The sequence below is a fragment of the Coloeus monedula genome (assembly GCF_965178545.1).
Source record: "Coloeus monedula genome assembly, chromosome: 2".
Classification (NCBI taxonomy): Eukaryota; Metazoa; Chordata; class Aves; order Passeriformes; family Corvidae; genus Coloeus; species Coloeus monedula.
Genome location: NC_138782.1, coordinates 72,705,648 through 72,724,903, shown reverse-complemented (window position 1 = coordinate 72,724,903; position 19,256 = coordinate 72,705,648). Strand labels below are relative to the sequence as shown.

Genomic DNA, 19,256 nt, shown 5'->3' with positions numbered 1-19,256 from the left:
TACTGATGACAGCTAGATATTAGAAACTCTCCAATAACCAAAGTGTGGAGAGAGCAGTTGGAGATGCTCTTCCCTTGAACTCTCTCGAAGACAGTAGTGACCTGTGTTCACTGTATCCTAACTTCTGCCATTAGGACTGGAATGATTAAGGACACCTGCATATCCTAAATTTCTACCATGCACAGTTTTGTGTCACTCTTGGAAACTGTTCTCAGAAAAGCAAGATTCACAAACCCTCACCTGGCATCTGCCCACCCTTACTTCACCATGCCTGTGTGCTTTGTGGTTTAGGACACAGCCTTAGTCAATGCTGATGTAAATACATACGTGTTATGTCAGTTCTGGATGCAGACACTGCAAAAAGTCTTGAGAGATACTTGGTAGAGATTATGGGTGGGCATATAGCACCCCTTACTGAACATTGCTGATGTACATGCTCTAACAGCAGCTGGAAAGCTCTGGGCAATTATTTGTAACAGAGCTGGCAGCTAAAGGCTGTTCTTCTGTACTTAAGAAAAGCGATTTCACTTAGAGAAGCAGTAGGTTATTAGCATAGAAGTACTGGAAATACCTTAGGACCCACACATCTCCAAACACTCCACTCTCCTCCATGAGGACCATAGAAAGTCCCTTTCAAAGAGCAACAGACCTATGGCAACTGTAAGCTTCTAACTCTCTGAAGTAGCTGAGAAATGATCTGTCCTGGACATCTATTAGCAGACACCTCAAATACGTAACACAGAGAAGACAATAAAAACAAATTACTATGCGCATTATATTTTTCTTCTAGACATGTCTGCTTAGCAATTTAGGGGAAGATCACTGGGAAAAACAGAAGGCATTGTACTGGATGTGAGTAGCCACAGTTAAACCTTCTGGAGGTTCAGGGTGTCACCTCCATGGTGAAGATCCACACTAAGTGTCTGCAGCTCAGCCAGCCTACAATTGTAGGATGCCTTTACACTAACCTGCCAGCCCAGGTACTCTGCTAACAGCAGTGTGGATAGATGGACAGGCATCCACACCCCCTCTACCCTTTTCACCAAGAGCAAGGCCAACACCCCAGCCCAAGCAAGCTGCCTAGGTGTGAGCGGCCTGCAGGAGGGCGAAACCAACACAAACCATGTAATCCAGAGTAACTAATAAGGGTCCAACTCAGAGCTCTGTACAGAGGAGTGCCACTTCATCATGCCTATGCAGTAGCAGCATCTGGCAGAAGGGCAAGCCCCAGACCAATAACGCATAAAAAGCCAAACCAAACCCAAACCAAGCAAAAAAACCCCCCAAAACTCTGTCAAACCTTGAATAAATCTATTAGAGCTATTACACGTGTGCAGATAAATCCTTTTCACTGTATCAGTTCAATGAAAGATGATACCAGTTTGAGCCAAGGTGGCACAATTTCTCCAGCTCTACTCACTGAGAACTAATGCAGGATGCTTACTCATGGAAAAAAAATAGTAAGAGGTGGTTAACAAAACTGACAAACCATTCAATGTTTAACAGGAAGTCCCAAAAAATACCAAGTTTCTCAGCACCCAATATTGCAGCAATACATTTCTTCCTCTCCCCTCCCTCCTTTCTTCTTTCTTTTTCTCTAGAGGATGAATTTATCTCAATTCCAGTAAAAGCAGAAGAAGTGAAGAAAAAAAGCAGCATGTTGACTGGTACCTTGCTGCTGTTGAAAATGCAGAACAAATATGAAATGTCAGAGCCTGATACTCCCAGAGGAAAGGGCTGGCCCTAGACACAACTTCTAGACTAAAGCACAGGCATAGAAACCTCAGCCTACAAACAGAACAAGAAGTCTTGTCTGCTCCCCTTTCTGCTCTATTCATTCCCAAAATTTTCTTATACCAAGCAGTTTCCATAACTGTCACTGAAATCAAGACCTTAAAGGGATCAACCAGACAGTTCCTGGACTTCTGGAGAATGAAAAGGGTACAAATATTTCATTTGGGACATTAAAAATCCCTAGTCCTAGGAAGAAAAGACTGAAAATTACACATTCTGTGTACTACCCATGTGAATTTAAATACAGTAAGGCATTGTTTCTGGTTACAAAGAAGTCAACCATTTTTCCATCAAACTTGAGGAGGAACATTACTGAGATGCAGATGCAGCCAAGTCATGTCACTAAAATGCCATGACTGGCTGGTAGAGCAAGTCTGGGAGATCGCTGGTTATGCCTAGAAGGCAAACTGGCTATCAGGCTTTCAAGTCCTGTACTGAACATTGCGAGTTCAAGCAGCTTGGGTTACTTTTCTTCTACAAAAGCCTGATAAATAAGCCTACTGATAAAGATTCTGCATTGAAAAAATGAAAAAAAATTCATATTTTGGCTATCAAGCAGCTACAGTTTTGAACTTCCTAGAAATAAGGGTCACTGAATTTAAATATCAAGTTGTATTCACCAGGCCAACAAAGCTCTGTTTCTTACTAATGCATCCTCCTGTTCTCCTCCTTCCTTCCCAGTCAGTTGCATCGTTGAGCCTTCCCTTTCACCTTCCCTTTTGCTCATGTCGCCTGCCACCCTAAAGAGGGAAGAGCTATGGCTAGTCAAGCAGAACATACATGCTGACTTGGTTTGGCAGCATCCAGCTGTTTGACACCCACAAGCACTGAGTTCAGGAGTCCCTTCAGGACAGTGCCTCCTCTACACACCTGCCCCTTCCAAAAAACATCGGTCATGAATATCATTCAGTCATCTTCAATTTTACTCTGAGACATCAAAAGACTCTGAGTTTGAGGGCCAAGTGAACAAACTGCTTAAAGCTTATGCCTATGAGAAACAAAATATACAAAAATCTATGCTTTTAACATTTATTTCTTTTCTATATTAAAAACCTCACTGTACTCCTCTAATACTTTTTAAATTTTGCAATACACAGACAACTGTACTGTGTGGTCCCTCACACTACAGGGACAGGAGACCAAAAGTACAGTTTCAGAAAGCCATAAAAGTGGCATAAATCTTCAAATATTCATTATGTTAACCCAAAGAATTTCTTATACTTCATATTATTCTTAGTTTGCTTGATAAAAGTTTCTCCTAAAGAATGCAAATTTGTACACAGGCAAAAAAACCCAAAACCCAAAAACAAAACCAAAAAAACCCCAAAACCAAAAAACCCCCAGTATTAAAAACTGAAGCAAAGGAACCCAAGCCACAGGTGCCAACAAGGAACTTAAAATTTATTTGAGGAATTTTGGCAACTCATCACAAATGAGCTCTCGTAAGGAATACCAAAATTAGGTTAGCAGTTTCTTGTGAACATGAGGTATGGAAAAAAATGCCCCCAAAACACAACAAAACTACTGCCAAGAAGGTTTATGCTGCTTTTTTTCAGGGCTCAGCCACTGCTAATTAATAAAAATCATCCTCCAAGTCTCTCTCCCTTTGAGTCACAAAGGGGTAGGATGTCTTCTTTAACATGTTCTCCCACTCCCCCAAAAACCAAAACCCAAAGGAAAAAGTGTTCAAAACCAGTTATCTATATAGACAGGGAATGGCATGAACTACACCTCTAGTCCAAGCATGTGGCATGCACTCAGATTTAAGCACATCAGCAAAGGTAGTCTGCAAAGTTACAATTCAGAGATTAAGTTACTTGAGATCCTCCCTATCCTTTTGTTTTAATGCATTGTATCCCTTAGTTTGCGTCTTCAGCAAATGTGATAATTGCTCTTTTAAGTTGCTAAAAAGTAATTCTTGTCAAAATGACATTGGAAAATGACATTGGAAATTCCTACGCCATAGAACCAGAGGGAATAAGAAGCCACCTTAAAACAGCACTCAATACGTGATGAGCTTAGGGTGAAACCCCAAGGCACTGCTTTTAAAGCGGTAAGCCACCACACACTTGTCAGAGAATAAAGTCACAAGGAGGAAAAAAATCTGACTCACTTCTATAACATGAAAAGCCCATTTCTGACATTTTTGGTTCATACACATATTGCACACAGGCAGCCAGTGGGCTTGAACAGACAAGGTCAGCTATCCTGGAGGGCATCTGTATCTTCAGGAAGGTTTGAGATTTGGCTGTGGTGGAAGGGGTGAGGGCATGGGAGTCAGTGGGCTTGTCTGTTTGGACAGCACTGATAATACTTTAACTATTGCAAAACAGAGAAGAGAAAATAGTGTCAAATGCCTCATACTGAGCAATGCTCCAGCTCTTACCACTCCTTTATAGAGGACTTCCCTTGTTTAATTTCTTTTTTTTTTCCAAAGAGATTAAAAACAAAAAGAAGTCAGTGTATTGCTTAGAAACATCTGCCAACATTAACATAAGAAAATTGAGAGTATTTTTAGGATCAGCCTCTACTACGCCCGTTTATGCATCAGCAATTTCAAAACAGCATAGATCAGCCACAAATCAACTCTACCAACTAGTCTTCCAGACAGAGCAATCAAAGTATATATATTAAAAATACCTGAGTCACACTGGTGGAGCGACCTCCAACACAATTTGAATGTGTTAGATTTAATTAGAAGGTGTTGACAAGTACACACATTCATTTCATAAGAAAAATATAGTCACCTTTGAGATCTTGAGCAGCAGCTGCCACCACACTACCTTGGGCCTTGGCGGCCAAATGATCATGTAACATCTCTAGCTCAAAACTCCCACCCCTTCTTTCTCGCCTCCAAAACCACTCAAGTATTTAAATATTTGAGATTGGTAACACTAGCTTCCAGTCTTGCCATAATCCAGATTTTACTCAAATGAGTCATCAGGGTCAGGATGCAGAAGACTAAAACTGCTGGCATTGTCTGGAGCAGGTACTGATCTCCTGCACTCAGTGCTGTTTGTTGCCTCATGTCCCAGAGTTTCTACCAAGATAATACACATCACACTCTTTGGAAAAGGAGGTTTTGTGACTTCTCTATCTTGTTAACAATAACCTAAATCTTGCATAACTCATTTAAAGTAATAATAAGTGCAAGTTGAAACACATTCCCCTCATCTTTCCATTGGAACTATTTTACTCAAGCTGCAACCAAACACCAGAAAGCTTGTGAGCTTTTCACATGACTTAAATCAAAACTGGAACAAAAATTCTGAATGCTTTCAATTCTCACTCTCTCCCCCATGAGAACTTAAATACTGGACAAAGTGACCCTAATTTCTGATGAAATAAAAGCAAATAAATACAAGCATGCACCCTCCTGAGCTAGTGAACCTCACCTGAGTGGCCATGGTGAGAGCTGTTCACCAGCACCACCAATAGTACCTGGAGAAGGTCTGTGTCCTCAAGGGTCAGGGTGTGTCTATGCCCATTAATTACTGTGATCAGGCAAGACTCCCCATTTGTGCACACAAAACAGTGAACATATTAGTAGTAAGCCTCCACTTTGATATATCTCTTGCACAAAGTCATTCTGCTATGTAACCATGCCTCTAACCTGAATGAGCTGTGTAACCCAAAGATTGCTTCCATACCAGGAGGGCCTTCTTGCTCACTCTGAGCTGCAAACAACCCAACCTACAGTGATAACTGTACTGAGTGAAAAAATACAACTAATTTTCTGGGGCTGGGCAAAAAAGTAATCCATCTTTTTATTTTTTAATCACCGTGAGTATAAGCAGTTCTGCAACATTATGATCAGAGCATTGTAACACCCATTAGCTCAAGGATAAACAGCTCATTTGTGTTGGGAGATGAGAGTATTTGCAGTCAAGGCAAGGAAGGTGAGCAGTGGAGAAGACCGAGGTAAGCAAGCATGAAGACAGGATTGCTGTAAGCAGGGTTACGGGAACAAAACAAATGAAAGAGGGACTACTAGAAGAGTTTCTGGCATCCTCAGCCAGTGCCACAGACCTAGAACAACCACCCAAAGAAAAAATCAGAGGAGGAAAACAGTGGTAACAACAGCCAGAGTAGGAAGGGAGACTCTGAACAACTTCTCTAGCGGGAACAAATATTAAAGGTTAAAAAAAAAAAAAAAAAGGCAAGCAGCCTGACATTTCCCCTCCTTGGCCACCTTCCACAGCTCAAACCTCTCTACCACTTCCTTTTACACCAGTGGGCTGTTAAGGCTTCCTTTTTCTTTGATGGAATAGATACCCAGGAGGTCCTGGGCAAGCGCTCAGACCAGCCATCTATCTCCCTGACCACCAGTCAGTCAGGCAGCAGACAGCATGCACTCAACACCTCAGACACTTTACCTTGTTACAGCTACTTGTGAGCCAGAATTTCCTAAACTAAACATTAATATATTGCACATTAAAGCAGGCACATGCACATATAAAATTTACACCTTCAGCTTATCCCCCACACTGGACCTCTGAGCTGTGTGATGTGCGCCACACACTCTTAGAAGCAGCAACAACTGCAGGATAAGCCCCACGTGCACAGGTTTGCTGATGGTTGGGGGTTTATCTTGTACTCTGTTTTGTGTTTTTTCAGGCAAATATTAATTTCAGTACTTAAACCACTAATCATGAAATTTTCACTTTGTGTGTGTTTGGAAAAAAGTAATCAAATAGTGTAGGAAGATTAGACCTTAAAAAACACAAACTACAGCAAATCACATGTAGTACATCAGTCACCCATAACAGCCCACTCACAATGACAGAGCCTCAGAAATCTAGTGGAGAAGAAAACATCTTCTGGTTATAAAATTTTAAGCACAAGTTTTTGTCCCACAGCTCCTTGTGAGGCTCTTATTTCAATCCCCACATTTGCTACCTAACATTAACTTTAAAGTGGGTAACTTAGCTAACAGCCAAAGTACGGCCAGGAAAACAAACCGGATACACACAATGCATCTCTTCGCACATGCTGTCTACTATGCATTTCTTTGCTGTTTTACCAAAACATGTGATACAATCTTATTGCTTCAGGTTATATTGCAGTATGAAGCGTGAGGGGCTGCTGCAAAAAATTCACTAGAGAGAAATTGAAAACCTTTGCAGTTTTCTGTACGCAAACATTGGATTGGTCACCTCCTTCATGTAACTGAAGCAAAGGACCATCGCTGCTCCAGCTCTTTTTGAGGTGACAGAGCCTTCAAGTACTCCCCTGTAAGGGAGAGTTTCCACCAGCTCCAGCTTGGGGGAAATTAAGATAACTGGCAGCAACTGAAGATCTGGCACCAAATAAGCAATTAATTAGCTGACAGGTGGAGCGAAATAATTATTCCTCTCTATGCAGCATTTGTGAGACCACATCTGGAGTACTCGGTCTGGTTTGGGAGTCCTGGGAAAAGAAAGACTGACGTATTGGAGGGAGTCCAGTGGATGTCCACAAAGCTGCTGCAGTACTTGACGTATGAAGGTGAGATTGAGAGCTGGGTTTGTTCAGTCTGTCCTGGGAGATACTCAAAACCCGGCTGGATGAGGCCCTGGCTTTGAAGTTATCCCTATTCTGTTCAGGGAGATTATTTCCTGCAAACCTACAGCTCATCTCAGAGATGTGAGAAGAACTATTAAAAAGTAGTTTAATGGAAGAAATATTTAAAAAGTACTTCTAGAAAGAAATCTGTTAGCTCTAGAGAGAGATCAGTTACAGAAAATAAATGTTTACAATATGATTGGGTAAAAAACCCATAGGTGATCCTTCCTTTAAAGAACATTAGGAGTTTCTTCCCATTGTCCCCCACCCCTTTCTTAAAGTAAGATGTGAAAGCGTTCAAAGCTACATACTTGCACAATTTAAAAAGGTTTAGCAAGCTCCCATACCAACAATCATAAAGTAAATCTACATGAAGTGGTGTGACTGCAATTTTCAAGATATCTTCTCAGAAATTATACCTCACAGTGGCAACGTACTGCTGATTATGGAAGAAATTCTTATCGCAGTTTGGGGTAACTGCGCGATTGGCAAACAGATTGTATTTCCCTTGCAGTTGCTCACACCTGCATCTTCTTAGTATTTCTGTGATATTTCACTTTTGGAAGAGAGTGTCAACAACAGTCCAGTGGCATTAAGAAATCCACAGAAATGTATTACAACTTCAAAATTAAACTTGAGCCACAAGCCCTCTGTACCAGTTTACTTTGGTAAGACCTCACTCATCAAGAATTACTCTCCAGTTCTCATGGTGATACAATTTGAATGCATCTTTCTTTAAAAAAGGCAGATTGAAAATAAACATTGCATACCGTCATAGCACCGTGCCACCTTAAAGTTTATGGGTAGCTGTTATAGATGAAGCTCCTATGGAACATAATCACTCTTCTTCCATGGGGCAGATAATGTAAAAAAAAAAAAAAAAAAGAAAATAGTAACAATAACAGTAAAAATTATTTCTTTTAACTTTAGTAACAACTTTTAAAAAAAGCTAGTTTGAGTAGCCTGATGCTACAAAAATGAACATTCATCTAGTTAATCCACTCTTTCTGGTCATTGCTTTCTTGTCTCATCTTTTTTGCGCCAAGAAGTGAAGTACAGCCTCTGCACCACCCCACACTGCCACACAGATACACTCACAGCAACCACAAACACATCATGGTGGTCCTGAGAACAGTGCAAGCACATGAGCACAATGCTCCTCTAGGCTGCTGGGGCTCTCCTGAATCTCACCTGTGAGCTCCTCTGCCCGCCATAGTGCCGTGTAGGCATATCTTGGGTCCGAGACTTGCTCTATCCAAGGAAATAGAACCAAAGCAATGCTGTCTACGTGCAGGCCCAGATTGTTCTCTGGAGAGTCCTGCTGTGCCACACTAGCTCTGAAAGAATGACAGGTATCTTCTGCAAGACACAAATCATGGAGGAGCTGACCACAAAAGCAGGATTCTGCTGACTTGTTTAACACCTACGTTTATACACTTCATAAAGCAGAACTGTTGCATGGGGAGGAAAACAAAAACCCAACCCCAAACGTAACCTCACGATTTTGAATTAAGATTTGCTGAAAATGTAAGCAAGAGCTTACATTTTACATTACGAGGTTACCTCACCCTTAGAGAAGTCACTGAATCACACTGATGGTCAGTGGTTTAAAAAGAAGTCTATTAATGAAAGAAGTTTTTTTAACCTTTTACAGGACCAGCAGCAAATTGCTGTCAATGTCAAGTCATCAAGCAGTGCAAAGCGATGCTCTCCCCACCCTGCCTGTGATGACTGAGGAGGAGGAAAAGGGACACAGTCTACCCTGCACACTTTTATCTGCAGCCCTGTTTGTTCCTTTTTGGCAGCCCCACTCGAGCGTTAGGACAAGGAGTTCTGCAAGTTTTAGACATGTCAGTAATGCTGTCCTAAGCAAGAAAGACGGTCAGTGCTTGTCTTCTACCTCCCCCAGTGCACAAAAGGTCACTTCCGACCATCAAATGTAGGGGATGTTTCTTCCACAAGGTCGTAACATTTACCAGCTCTCTGCTCAGTCAAATTTTTGGGCATACTACTTTTCCTACAGAAGGGAAACTCCTAGAGAGGTGTTCCAAGGACATTGAAGCCAATGCTATATGTGGTGTTTTTAGAGGGCATACAGCCTGCTATACTCAGAGTTAAATCTGGCTCTTCAGCTTGTCAGCTCCTGCACACTGATCTTATCCCAGTTGTAGGCTGATGGGCTTACAAAGTTTTTCAACAGTGATTACAGCTAATAAAATTGGTTGCATTAAACACTTTTTTTTCTCCTTTTAGAGGTGGTTCGCCTCAGCCTTTCTGAATAAAATAGAAGACATATTAAAAAATAAAATAAAAATCCAACTGCTGTTTCTCTTCAAAAGTCCAAAGTATGAGGTCTTATGAATATAAAAATCACTGACTATTCAAAGATACCCGGAGAATCTAATATTTGGAAAGAAAGGCCTGCATATTCAGCTAAAGACTGTAAGTTAAAATTATGAATGACCTCAGATACTGTGCTATACAAATGATTAGTTTTAAATAGTTTTATTCCTTCTTGAAGAGAGAGAAACCAGCAAAACATTTTCAATTAATTTGGAAATGGGACTGAGAGTGTTTCTTGATGAAATCACCAATTTAAATGCTGCACAGAGTGATAACATCCAAAAATTTCATAATCTGTTGGCTATCTCACAGATGAACACCAGGAGGAAATTTAGGGAGTTTTCAGTTACTTCCCAGGGAGACAGACAGGCAACAGAACTGGCATTTTTGCTGATCTTTAGACAAAAATCTTACTGGATATGGGCTCCCTCTCTGTAATTCAAACTTTATTAGCATACAGTGACAGCATGCAAGAGGACCTGTTCACAGGGAGGTCTAAAAACATGCAAGAGGTCATTAATTTCACCATAATGAATGTACTCCACCATTAACCTTACCACCAAGAACAAACACTGAGCATTTACATATAGTTTAAGACAAGAAACAGTCTAATTGCCCACTCAGACAACAGAGGTTTTTGTTCCAAGTCTTAGAGATGCTCTTTTTTCTTCAAAAAAACATATCATAGCTGCCTAGTGAGGGGCTGCCCATAAAGAAAAACACAGTCCCAGGCACAAACACTCTTTCTTTCATGGGTGTGAAAGTTGCTTTTGCTTACACTTGTTCTCCTCCCCTGTCCCTGGGGTGAAAGCAGCTGGCTGGAGGACACAGTCATCACCATCTTCCAAACAGGGCTATGAGCTGGTCTTCTCTCCTAAGTCCCAAGAAATGACCAGGTATGGGATGAAGCTTTGTGCCCAGCACTTTCATCGTCCACTGTGGTGGCTTCTGGCTTGGAGAACTTCTGAACTAACCAACAATAATTCTTCTCAATTGTTCTGGGCAAGAACATCAACTTCAACTATAAGCCCTAGAGCAGTTCTGTGGTTTAAAGGTCAGGCACAAAGGCGGGGGAAAAACCCAACATACTTGTTAAAAAAATAAAAATAAAAGCCCCAACAGAATTATCTGTACACCATTATTGGAAGCCACGATAGGAAATACATGATCTTCCAAAGTCATGCCAGGAAAACCTTCAGAGCTGTCTTTTTTGTAAGTGGTACAGCTGCAAGTCAAAGATCAACGTTACGCAAAGTGCTCTTTCACACACAGGTTGCTCAGAAACAAGGGAGGTTGAAAGGTCTTTATTCATACAATAAAAAGCCTTCAAATGAATGTTAAAGTTTATTTGTCAAAAATCAGCAAAACAAAAATACCTAACCCCACCCCCTCCCCACCCCCAACAAGTAAAATAATAGAAATTGTAAAGAAAAAGGATGCTAGGAATCACCAGACAGGTCATTAGAGAACTCTCATGGAATGGTAAAGTTTTTCTTTAAAAAAGCACAAACCTGACGGGCATTTAATATTAATCTTAATTCTCACAGCCTGTTTAACTTCTCTGTATAGCTTCATATAGCAAATTCAGACCTGCCATGACTGAGATTATCTGGCAAAAATATTTTCAACTTGGACTACACCAAAAAGGCTTAAGAACTATTTTGGTCAAATCTGTTAACAGAGGAAAACTGGAGCCAAGAGGAAAAGGACAATTTTAAACAGAGAAGATATTTCATGCAAGCCAAGCCAATCATTTGAGGTTTCCTCCTTACTCCTCCCAAAATCACTAGAACAAGAGTTATTTTCATGTTAAAGTGGTGCCAAACACTTCTATTCTGTTAAAGCAAATGTCCTCAATCACACACACACACAAGGGCAGCTTCCTCTGCCTGCTTCAGCCAGCTCTTCCCTTGGTCTGTTCAATGTCCCTCCACCCCAGCTACTTCTCACTTTCTTCTTACTTTGTGCTGGTGCCATTACCATCACTTCCAGCTTCAAAACACTTTCCAAATTCACCACTGTGAGCAACAACACTTTGGTGAATGAAACAGTATTTTTCAAGCACTTTTGGAAGCTTCAGTACTGATGGCACATTTTGTCTGAAATGTAAGGTCTCAATTTCAGGTTATATTTGTCCTTACACAGCCAATGCTTTAGATGTCAATCTGTCTTTCAGAGCTCCCAGAGCTGCTGCAAGGGAGCTTGGAGGATGTGCAGAAGATCTTCCAGAGGCCACCCCAAGAGCTGTGAAGCAAAGTGAGCTATGTGAGGTAGAGTCTTTTTGTTCAGGGCTGGTTGACGATAGTGCCTTTCTTTTGGGGAGAGCAGAGTAACTGCTCTCACAGCACAGGATTCGATACTATTAAAAGTATTTCTGGCTCCTCTGAGGAGCTCTGACTGGGCTCCTTTGTACTTGAAAGCACTGAACACATCACTCAGAGCCACTTCTCAACATCCCTCCTTTCTGCTTGTAGCCACAGGGGACCTAAAGCAGGATGGAACAAAGAATTCCCCTAGGCTAGAGAAGGCCTCCAGTCATTGCTGCCTCCTAAAAAATCCACCAAAATAGAGTAAACCAAATAAGCACAGAGGGGTGACCTTCCCTGTTCTCATCAAAACGTTCTCACATCGCAGCTGCCTTGCAGAGTTCATCACATTAAACCACATCTCAGTATGATGAACATCAATGAACTTGCTCTAAAAATTTAGGCTTCTGCCTTAAGCAAGAAGGACTTATTACTCACAGATACTTTAGAAAATTATAGTGGAAGGGGCAGCTTTCAGAGGTGCAAGACTTCTCTGCATCAGGAGAAGCTGGGCTGGAAAATGTGGGGTAATCTCTCCCCACAGCACCTTGTCACAAGCAACATCAGTAGATCCATTCAAACTGGGAAGTCTTTGATACAAAGAAGGAGCTGCATTTTGGGAAGGGCAGCAAGTTTAAAATTAATTTGCTGTCCTCTTTTTTCCACTTGAAAAAACGATTTAACTCAGACCATCTAATTCAAATCAGTTGATACTGCCAGGCTATCTTTTTTGATAGCTTTTTCAGATGAAAAACATTCATTCAGATTCATGGTATACAAGGAATAGAGCTGGTCAGGAAAAATCCGACAGTAATTTTCTGCAAGATGATTTAGTTCTATCCACACCTTAAAGCTCTGCAAAACTGCTGCTGATTTTATACTCCAGTAAAAAGTCAAGGTGTCAAAGGTTCTATTTTGCTCCAAACAGGTGGCAGTATTTTGAGCTGAAATCCTTGCTTCACAGCAAGTTACCATTTAAAACAGTCAGAAGCAAGATGAGGCATCATGTTTTGATTGACTTCAAGTAATAAGATTTTTCACCTCCCCCAGTAGAAGTAGTGATATTGTTCAATTTTGTTCCTGTTCCACGTGAAGTAAAGTTCCAAAAAAGCTCTACAAAATGTGATTGTTTTCCTGCAGCCAGTGGTAAGCACAGCAACAGGGTACTTCTCCTTGGCTGCAACTCCTGTAAAGTCAGGCCGGTTTCTAGTTTCAGGGCTCAAGGACACTTCCCACAGACAGGTTTAACTTGACCCCTCTCAAACCGGGAGGCAGATTACCTGCCCGAAACCAAAGCCCTGCTTGAGTTAACAAGTGAGACTGCCCTAGAACACAGTGCTAACGGGGCTCACGCGCTCGCTCCTTAGGGAGTGTCACACGCTCCTCGGATGTACCGAAACAGCTTCAACCTTTCATGTTTCATCTGCACCTGTCATTTCTCTGTCTGGAAGTCAGGCACTAAGGGCAAAACCCATTATAGGATGCAAATGCTAGAAATCCCAATTCATCTACACCTGCATGTTTGTCATCTACTGAAACACCAAGTTGGGTTTGTTTTGGTTTTTTTTGTTTTGGTATTGGGGGGGGTGTGTATGTGTTTGGTTGGTTGGGGTTTTGGTGTGTTTTCTTGTGGGTTTTTTATGTATAAATTATTACTACCTTACCAAATGCAGGTTAGGGTTTTTAAACAAGCCAACATGGTACCAAGTAAGACACCTGGCAGGCAGGGAGATGCAGCCCTGGAGTTTCACCTCCTTCTGTGGCACTTTGCATTGGGTGTCCCTGGCAGCATTTCCCCCGCCACACCGGCCATTGGGAACGCAGCTCTGAGGCGCACAATGCGTTCAGCACAGCACAGCAAGCAGCTGCATCCCTGGCTCAGGCATGTGAGATCCATAGGGATCACAACTCAGGGTGCTCCACACCAAAGCACGCAAACCCTTTTGTGGGTTCTGCCTCAAGTAAATGGCTGACTTCCACAATACAGATCTGTAGGCCTTTTGTCACCAAAGGAATCCTTAATTGCTGGATTTCAATAAGACTGCTTGGGTGAACTAGATTTGTTGGTTCAAGTCCTGTTTTTGGAGTAATGGGTCAAAACTACTTGTGAAGACACTTCTGTGGGAGCTGCAGGGGTGGGAGAGGGACAGGAGTTATTAGTTTTCTCCCTCTGAAAGAAAGGTCACTTTGACAATACACACTGCCAGCAGCAGACCTGCCCATAAAGCAAATTACAAAGTGCTGTCCATGACACAAACACCATTATAATGTGTTCAAAGTAGTGCCCAAACTGAATTAAGCAGAACTTCACAGAACAAGTTTGAATCAAATATTAATGTACTCCCCAAAGAGAAGGATGAAGGGAAAACACATGCCTCAACTCTCTTTCTCCCTGAAGTAAAAGCACAGTAATGCAGCAAGACAGAAAAGTGAAGATGCTGGTTAAATAAAAGTAATTGGTCATAAGGTGGCCAACAGCTCTAAGCTTTCCTTAACACAATCAAATATATGATACTGTAAATGTACCATATTAGTGTTAAATCATCACAAATGTGCCAGACAGTTTGCACTCACCTTAGCCACAATTCTATTACACTCTAAATCCAGTGCAGATGATACCATGTCCAGATTAGTATATTCAGCTTAATTCAGCTAAGCCATGGGGCTAGTTGTCACAGAGGCCCTCACCATATCAGACTCCACTCATGCATTTCGGATGACACCATTTAGGTATTTCACATAAAGGTATTGTGCAATCTACCGTAGTCTGTCAAAAATAACTAGTTCCTCAGCAATGTTTTTTCTTACTCATATGAATTAGAAATTTATCAGTGGGTCCTAACTTTTAAAGACACTTGTTAAAATTATTAATAAGCAACTTCTCTATACCACCTTCTTCACTCCTGGCTTGCACTGACTGCTATGCATATATACCAAAGTTGTTTGTCCCTCACTGAAGACATGTATTCACTCAACATCAAAATAATTTCCAGTGAAGGCTGTTCAGGTTTTATACGTAACAGGTATTTCATGCCACTATGTCTTTCACAAGCAGGCAACGCAGAATTTCTGAAACAACATGCCTGAAGCATAAACCACAAAACACCACAGCCAGTGGCCTACCATCAGACAACTTCATATTGAAAATTGTTTCTTTTGCCAAAGACAAGCCACACAGATGAGGCAGTAATTTGTTGGAGGTAGAGAAGAAGGATGCTTACAGACACCCTCTAAGAAGCACCTGAACATTTCAACAAATCTGCAGCCCTACTATCAACAAAATACAAATTTCTAAAGCATTATTTAGGCAATCTTTCTTTCTCTCTTTCATCAAAATTACAGCTCTGTGGGGTAAAAAGGGCTTAAGAAGAAACCCAATGTCTTTTTCACAAGAGATACAATTTTTTAAATTGTTCTTATATTGTGAAAAGACACTGACCTACTGACATCCATCAAGTGCTACCAGTTTTTCTGAGCACACAGGTCAAGGTGCTGAAAACTCCTGTATCACTGGTAACAACCTTTCCGCTTTACTGATACTAAATAAATGTGCAACTGTAAAAATGAACTACCGCCCCTCCAGTTTCCCACTGGGTCAAGCAGTGGCTACAATGGATGTAACTGAGAAGCTGGAGATGCTGCCTTCCCTCCCTTCCCACTCTGGTATTTTTCTTCTGCACTCCTTTGTTCACTTAACAGAACTTTGTTTGAAGTGTGTTTTTACTCCTTCACTGCATGACAAACCCACACAGTCAGAAGACAGGCTTATAAAAACCACAGATCTCCAGCAGGGAGCTCAACGGTGGGTGTAATATTGGACACAGCTCTCCATTCATCATGCACATTCTCTGGATTTCAAGTTGACAGTGTCCCTTTAGCTTACTGTTCCTCCTCATGGGAGACCAGACGAGTGCACCCTAATGAAAACACTTCCTCCACCAGCATATAAACAAACAGATCTTCACCTGCAACTGTTCTCAGCTTCCAGAATGCTAGTTAGAAAGACATCAAGACAAAAAAAAAAAAAAAAAGAAAAAAAAGAAAAAAAAAGGGTGTGGGAAGGAGATCCTGGAAAGTGTTACAGCTGCAGGGATGGTGGAAGGAAGGATGTGGGAGTTAAGGAGGTTGTATACAAGGAGGAAAATGACAAGGTCTCAAAGGCGTTGCCAGTCTTGTGCAGGCATTTCAAAAGCCCAGTCCGCTCTGGTCACTCGTTATTTAGCATTTTAAGAATCAGAGCATATCAGAGTGATTGATGAGCAACTGCAGACGGTTGCTTTCCACTCAGCCCAAACCTTCTCCTCCAGCACCTACTCAGTCCTGCCCTCCCCGTCACCGCTGAAGGGACTAAGGTATCATGGTCTTGTTTCCACAAAGTGACCCCCTTCTCCCGCCAGCCCTCTCCCAGAGCTCACGCACACGCAGAATCCACACAGAGCAGAAATCAGGCGAGACCCCGAGGAAGCAGAGGCCAAACTGAGCATTATTAAGGAGGTCGGGCGACACGTACGCTGTGGCTCTGCAGACGCAGCAAAACGCTGGCACCTATGGTGTGGCGTTTGGTATCGCTCCCTAATCTAAAATGTAGCTGAAAAGGAACTGGCACCAGATCAGCGGCCTCATCTGGGAAGGAACAGAGAGGCTCTAGGGGAGAGACAAGAAACAAGCCTCTTTTCACATCCTACCACCCTTGGGCATTTTGTGCGTCCCTTCTTTCTTCCCTGAAAGAGGCCTTTGTCACAGACGCTCAAATCCTATACGATTTATTTCAGAGGGAGAGAAGGTCTTTTTATTTATTTCCCCCCCTCCCCTTTTTCGCAGTTCGGCGACAACAAATAAGTCCCTGTGCTGCGCCCCCTCCTCTCTCCCTGGCCGGTGTCCACGGGGGCGGGGGACACCGACACGGGCGACCCCCGGGCACGCAGGGGGCACGCAGGGGCCCCGTACAGCCGGTCATAGGCGCTGCCCCGGCCCTCCCCGCGCTGCGGCCGCGGCTCCCGGCGGGGGAGGCGGGCGCGGGGTCCGCGTGTGCGTGCGTGGGGGAGACCCGCAGCAGCGCGGCCGCCTCCCCTCGCCGGGAGCCCCCGCACCCCATCACCGCTCGGGCGCACAAAGGAAACAGACCCGCCGCAGCATCCATCCATCCATGCATGCATCCCCCCGCCCCCGCTCTCCCGGGAGGGCTCCGGCCCCTCCGTTACCTGGGTTGGTTCGGCTCGGCTCAGCTTAGCTCAGCGCAGCGCGGGGCCGGGGCGGCGCCGCCGCACTCGCATCCTCCTCGCTCCGCTCCTCCGCTGGCTGCCCCCGCCCGCCCGCCCGCCCGCCCGCAGCGAGGGGCGCCGCTCCGGGCGCCGCTGCCTCTCCCCGGGGCAGACGCGCTGCGCCGAGCCGCGGCCGGGCGCGGAGGCGGCGACTCCGTGCGGCGGCACAGCCGCAGCCTGGGCAGGGATGAGCTCGCACGGGCTCTCCGCGCTGCTGCTGGTGCTGCTGCCGCTGCCGCTGGCGCCTCGCCTCCGCTCCGCTTCACCCGGGCGAGCGCGGCTCGGGCGCTCCCTCCCACCGGGCTCCTGACAGATGGCGCAACCGCAGCGCCGCCGCCGCCCGGCCCCGCTCCCCCGCCCGGAGCCGGCAGCGCCCCCCCGCCCGCCTCGCCCCTCCGCGGGGGCGGCCCTGACTGACAGCGGCGACGACCAATGGCGGAGCGCGGTCCGCAGCCGCCGCCACTCTGATTGGCGGGCGGCGGGAGAGGCGGGGCGCGCGGCCGCGGGTGGGCAGCGCCCACCGACGCCCCCGGGCAGCGGCCGCCGCTCCGAGCGCTCGGCGGGGCCGTGATGGAGGCGGACCCGGCCCGGCCGGGAAGGGAACCGGGGGCGAAGAGGAGGGAGAAGGAAGAAGAGGAGGGGTGGCCGCTCCGTGCCGGGGGTCGCGGCCGGCACTGCCAGCGCCGGAGTGCTCCGCGGCCCGCTGGGGCGCCTCGGGAGGCGGGAGGAGTGAGCTGAACGTCTCAACATCCCCGATGAATGGGAGAACAATCTTAAGCAGATTATGCTTTCTTTGTGAAAGACGACGGCTTGTTTTACTATTATGATTTTTTTTATCCGTAATTCTTGAAATTGGCAATAGTGGGTGATAAGGCAACGGCGGTAATGAAATACGCGGAGGTTTTCCAGAGTTATGGTTTTATTCCATTTTCCACATTTAATCGCGGAGTATTCAACCAGCCGTGCTGGGAGGAGCGCCAGCCCCACGATGTTTGTCTTTCGGGGGTGTACCTGCTGTCCCCACAGCACGGCTGATCACCTTTGCTGGGGATTCGGTCTTGCAGTGTATTCAAAGATGTGCAGACTGCACTGTCCTCCAGTCACGGGTCAGCCTGCTCCACAGGCAAGTGATTGGAAAAGTTCTCTGTACGCTTTGTTCCCTTCAGGTTCTCAGCAACGCCATAAATCCTCCCAGCATTTCTCAAGGTGTTGCATTCACGTCCAACGCCCGTTGAAAGCACCACATGCTCCAGCTTCAGGTCCTCTCCCCAGCACCGCCCCGTCTGTGACCTTGGGTGCTCCCATACTGACAGATTGGCACATCTCACTGTCACTTGTCTCCTAGACTTGGAAAGCTCTTTTGCCTTAGGACTGAAGAAACTGCAGTTTAGGCTTCAACAAGAACAGGAGAGACATACAAAGTACAAATGCAGAGGGCGAGAAACGTAATTAAATATGTTGAAATACAAAGAGAACTATAACACAAGTTTTCAACAAATGAGGTTTACATTTCTCTCCCACTTCTCCCTGGATTTCATTTTTGTATGCTGGTATTTAACCAGAGAATTATGTCATCTTGACAATTTGATTTCCTGCTGAAATTACAGTTTTACAAGTTCAAATATAAACTTGTTTCTTATCAAGATGTCTACAGCTGCGTGTTCAGAACAAAAAAGGGTTTCACTTCTCTGTCTGGGTGACTGTGTAGGTTGTGTGTAGGTGACTCTTGATCATTACATTTCAGGACCAAACACAATTTTTTCCACAAGTTCACATAAAGAATTTGGAGAAGATGGGGAATTCCAAAATAAAATGTCACATGTGTCACTTCTCATTTTAAACCTGATTGTAGATGTACAAAGAAACAAGTTTTTCAGGCTCCTAGGTAGCTCATTTTTAGTTCCTATCCTAATCCTTCTATGCAGATTGATTTTTAAAATAATTTATTTTACCATGTAAAAGGTATAATCAACACAAGAGTGGAAATTTACAGATCAATTGAAAAAAA

At 44.0% G+C, this 19,256-nt stretch overlaps 1 protein-coding gene across 1 annotated transcript in view; it reads right to left on the bottom strand.

Annotated features, from left to right (window-relative positions):
* FYN (FYN proto-oncogene, Src family tyrosine kinase) overlaps positions 1 to 17,280 on the bottom strand; it is a gene marked incomplete at its 3' end in the record, with an annotated part of 136,118 nt that extends 118,838 nt beyond the window's left edge. The window contains exon 1 of the mRNA XM_082302608.1: positions 17,189 to 17,280. The remainder of the gene's footprint in view (positions 1 to 17,188) is intronic.
* Between the last annotated feature and the right edge of the window lie 1,976 nt (positions 17,281 to 19,256).